Below are 5520 nucleotides of genomic sequence, written 5' to 3' on the forward strand. Positions count from 1 at the left end.
ATGAACTTTTTTTTTTTTTTGAGACGGAGTCTGGCTCTGTCGCCCACGCCGGAGTGCTGTGGGCTGGTCTCACCTCATTGCCAGCTCCTCCTCCCCAGCTTACGCCCTTCTCCTGCCTCCGCCTCCCAAGTAGCTGGGACTATAGGCGCCCGCCTCTTCGCCCGACTATTTTTTGTATTCTTTAGTAGAGGGGTTTCACCGTGTTAGCCAGGATGGTCTCGATCTCCTGACCTTGTGATCCTCCCGTCTCGGCCTTCCAAAGTGCTGGGATTACAGGCTTGAGCCACCGCGCCCAGCCAGAACATTTACATTTTTAAGACCACACTCCTTTAAAGAAAAGAGGGATCAGGCCGGGCACAGTGACTTGCACCTGTAATCTCAGCACTTTGGGAGGCCGAGGCAGGTGGATCACTTGAGCTCAGCAGTTCGAGACCAGCCTGGCCAGCATGGTGAAACCCTGTCTTTACTAAGAATGCAAAAATTAGCTGGGCATGGTGACATGTGCTTGCAGTTCCAGCTACTCAGGAGACTAAGGCAGGAGAATCACTTGAACTCAGGAGGCAGAGACTGCAGTGAACCAAAATGGCGCTACTGCCGTCCAGCCTGGGCAACAGAGCAAGACTCTGTCTCAAACAAAAAAAAAAGAAAAGAGGAATCGGGTAGATTTTTTTTAAAGATACAGATTTTGCAATAACCTTTTGAAGAATGAAGCTCACAAAAAGAACTACATTTTAGGTGGAAATGAGCAACTTATAGAGGTAGCAAACACATCTGGTCACCTGAGTGGCATTGCTGATTGCACAGTTGGCAATAGAGAGCCTCTGGGGCTTATAAGCTTAAAAAAAAGCTTATTTTTGCTTAAAAAAACTTAAACCATATATTTAACTGTATGTTAAGACACGTCTAAATAAAATGTTCTGAGAGTAAAGATAAAGCAAGTAAAGGCTCATCTTTTGGTTTATTGTGTTTTAAATTTTATTTATTTATTTATTTTATTTGAGACAGATTCTCGCTCTGTTGCCCAGGCTGGAGTGCAGTGGTGCCATCTTGGCTCACTGCAACCTCTGCCTCCTGGATTCAAGCAATTCTCCTGCCTCAGCCTCCTTAGTAGCTGGGACTATAGGCATGCACCACCACGCCTGGCTAATTTTTGTATTTTTAGTAGAGATGGGGTTTCACCATGTTGGGCAGGCTGGTCTTGAACTCCTGACCTCATGATCCACCCATCTTGGTCTCCCAAAGTGCTGTGAAGGCTCATCTTTAAAGTAAGAATGAAAGCCAAAGCTTAGTTAAGCAGTCATGGAACAAGTTGAAGTTAGAGAAGAAGTGTTTATTAGTGTTTAGTATAGCACTTCCTAAACTATATCCTTGGAACATTAGCATGCCGTATAATATTAAGAGAGGCCTAGAGAGGCTGAGTAGACCAGAAATATTCTATAGTTAAGTATGTTTTGGACGTACTGCATACTTTTCCCCCAATTTTCTTAGAGAAGTTGGGAGTCTGCTTGGTCTATTTAAACCTACAGAAGAGTTGGAAGGATAGTAAGTTGATGCCAGCATACCCTTCATCTACTGTCAATATTTGTCACATATTTTTAATCTCTGGCCCTCTCCCCCTTTATGTACATAAATAATAAACATAACCTTTTTTCTGAACCATTTAACAGTTGCATGTATCATAACATTTGACCTCTAATTACTTCAGCATGACTCTCCTAAGAATAAAATTGTCATCTATAACCAAAATACCTTTATCACAACCTTAGAATTTAACACTGATACAGAAATTCCTAATATAGTCTGTCTTAGTCTGTTTTCTGTTTCTATAACTGAATACCTAAGATTGGGTAGTTTATAAAGAAGAGAGATTTATTTATCTCGTGATTCTGGAGGCTGGGAAGTCCAAGATTATGAGATCGGATTCTGGTGAAGGCTCCGTGCTACATCATAATGCGACAGAGAAGTAGAAATGGCAAGACCAGGGGTGGCCTCGTTTTTATAACAACCCACTCTCATAACTATTCTAGTCTCCAGAGAACAAGGACTCACTCCCTCGAGAATTCACTCAGTCCCATGAGAGCAGCATCTGTCCCTCTTTATGACCTAATCACTTCTTAAAGACCCTGTCTCCCAACACTGCCACCCTGGGCACCAGTTTCCAACACATGAATTCTGGGGGACACACTCAAACCACAGCACAGTCCATATTCAGTTTTTCCCAGTTATCTCATATAATGTCTTTTATAACTGTATTTCTCTGCCGGGACCCAATTAAGACTCTTTGTATTGAAAGTATCTGTTGAGAATTTGTGCAATGTTGGTGTTTCTCAGAACACAGAACAGCTAGTTGGTGAAAAACTAGCTTAGACTATACACTTAAACCCATCCCTTTTATTATTATTATTACTATTATTATTATTTTGAGACAGAATCTCGCTCTATTGCCCAGGCTGGAGTGCAGTGGCGTGATCTCAGCTCACTGCAACCTCCACCTCCCAAGTTCAAGTGATTCTCCTGCCTCAGCCTCCCGAGTAGCTGGACGACAGGCGCCCGCACCATGCCCAACTAAGTTTTGTATTTTTAGTAGAGACAGGGTTTCACCATATTAGGCAGGCTGGTCTTGAACTCCTGATCTCAAGTGATCTGCCTACCTCAGCCTCCCAAAGTGCTGGGATTATAAGTGTGAGCCACTGCATCTGGCCTCATCCCTTTTATAATTTAATAATTGTTAACACTCATTTAAAATGTATTTTCTTATTTCAGGGGAAGCAACATTAAGTGGACTTTTTGTTTTATCCTTTGTATCTCTTGGTTATGCTTGCAAGGGAAAACAGAGCTATAATTACTAAGAACCTGCATATGCCGTGACAAAATAGCAAATAATACTTTTTTTTTTTTTTTTTTTTTTTTTTGTGATGGAGTCTCACTCTGTCACCTAGGCTGGAGTGCAGTGGCGTTATCTTGGCTCACTGCAACCTCCACCTCCCAGGTTCAAGCACTTCTCCCACCTCAGCCTCCCAAGTAGCTGGGACTACAGGTCACCACCACACCTGGCTAATTTTTTATTTTGTATTTTTAGTAGAGATAGGGGTCTCACCATGTTGGCCAGTCTGGTCTCAAACTCCTGACCTCAAGTGATCTGCCTGCCTTGGCCTCCCAAAGTGCTGGGATTACAGGTGTGGGCCACCACACCCAGTCTAATTTTGTATTTTTAGTAGAGACAGGGTTTCACCATCTCTGGCCATCTCGAGGCCAAGCCAGTCTCGAACTCCTGACCTCAAGCAATCCACCCACCTCAGCCTTCCAAAGTGCTGGGATTACAGGCATGAGCCACTGTGCCCGGCGAAGAAGTGTGTAACTTTAAAAGGGAAAGGATGGAGCAAGTATGGTCCAAAGAACCATAGTAATTGACATATGTCCTAGAGACCATTTAATTAAAAAATAAACTTTTTATTACACAAAATTTCATGACAAATAATGCTTAACATATGTTTGGAAATCATCCCAGACAAAAATCTTAGGGCCACTGCTGATTTAGGAGCTATGGTAAAGTTTTTGACTTAGTGAGGCATTCTGGTCCTCATTTGCAGCTAAACTAAGAAATCATTTCTTTCCTTCTTTCTTTTCTCTCTCTTTTTTTTTTGTTTTTTGTTTTTTGTTTTTTGTTTTTGAGACAAGGTCTCTCTCTGGGGTGCAGTGGCACCATCACAGCTCACGGCAGCCTCCTGAGTAGCTGGCACCACAGGCATGTGCCACCATGGACAGCTAATTTTTAAATTTTTTTGTAGAGACAGGGTCTCACTATGTTGCCCAGGCTCATTTCTGATTTCTATAGCTAGGAGTTGGTTGTATTACATCCTAAATTTCCGCGTTCTATGAAGTAGATGATAATAGAGTCATCAACATTTTCCACTGGTAGTTGGTTTTTCCTAAGAGGAAATGGAAGACACTGAGCATGAATAAATATTATACTATGTCAGATTGGCACATGGAGGTTTTCTTTTTACTAATGTCTGTCATTACTCATTACTTAATAGTATTAAGTATATGTCTTAATCACACTAAGTCTGAGAGGGAAAATTCTGTTTTAACTACGATACCGAAAGGTTTATTTCTGTTTCCTTGAAAATAAGTCCTGGCCAGGCGCAGTGGCTCATGCCTGTAATCCCAGCACTTTGGGAGGCTGAGGCGGTGGATCATGAGGTCAGGAGCTCAAGACCTGCCTGGCCAAGATGGGGAAACCCTGTCTCTACTAGAAAAAATACAAAAAATTAGCTGGGTGTGGTGGCACTCACCTGTAATCCCAGCTACTCTTGAGGCTGAGGCAGAGAATTGCTTAAACTTGGGAGGCAGAGGTTGCAGTGAGCCAAGATTGCGCCACTGCACTCCAGCCTGGGCGACAGAGCAAGACTCCATTTGGAAAAAAAAAAAAAGAAAATAACAAGTCCTTTAACTTTCCTCTAAAATCATTTTAGTGTCTAGATAGCTTATATTTCTTATCTCCTTATACTCTATCTAGATGACCACACAGCCTTTCTCTTTCAAATGCCACTTATATATGCCAAACACAGACAAATATTTCATGCCAGCCAATCCCCACTTTTGTGGACTCACCCAGGCTGAAGTGCAGTGGCACAATCTCAGCTCACTGCAACCTCCATCTCCCAGGTTCAAGCAATTCTCCTGTCTCAGCCTTCCAAGTAGCTGGGATTACAGGCATGTGCCACCATACCTGGCTAATTGTGGTATTTGTAGTAGAGACAGGGTTTCACCATGTTGTCCAGGCTGGTCTTGAACTCCTGACCTCAGGTGATCCGCCAGCCTCAGCCTCCCAAAGTGCTGGGATTACAGGTGTGTGTCACCGCGCCCAGCCACCCATATATATATCTAAGGGCCTACTAGATATTTTCACTTAGTAGTCATGTGAATGCCTCAAATCTCCATATCCCAAACCCCATTTTTTTGTCCTGTATTGCGAGTAACAGAAACTAATGCTAAATGAAATGAACAACCAACCAAACAAAACAAATCTTATAATTAGGACACAGTTGAGTTTATGAAATATAAGAGTAGCTATGCAGTTAGATCTCACGCAGGGACACGATCCAGAAACTGGGAAGCTGCCAGTACTCTCCCTATTCTTTTCTTGCTTTGCCTCTTAGTCTCTGCTTTTCTTTTGGGGAATACCTGCTTTGTGCTTTATTAGGCTGTCTCTCCCTCTCTTCCTCCTCTGCCCGATTCCTCTTCCTGCTGCTGCTATTGTTTTCTCTCTGCTTCCCCATCTACCAGTGGGATATGACTGTCCACTGCATAGGCAGTTAAAATTCTAGCCACATTTGAAAAGTAGCTTTGTTTTTTTATTTCTTTATTTTTTATTTTTTATTTTTTATTTTATTTTATTTTATTTTTTTATTTTTTGTTGAGACAGAGTCTCGCTCTGTCACCCAGGCTGGAGTGCAGTGGCCGGATCTCAGCTCACTGCAAGCTCCGCCTCCCGGGCTCCCGCCATTCTCCTGCCTC

Source organism: Rhinopithecus bieti, unplaced genomic scaffold, assembly GCF_001698545.2.
Source record: "Rhinopithecus bieti isolate Rb0 unplaced genomic scaffold, ASM169854v2 scaffold_1348, whole genome shotgun sequence".
NCBI classification, from domain to species: domain Eukaryota; kingdom Metazoa; phylum Chordata; class Mammalia; order Primates; family Cercopithecidae; genus Rhinopithecus; species Rhinopithecus bieti.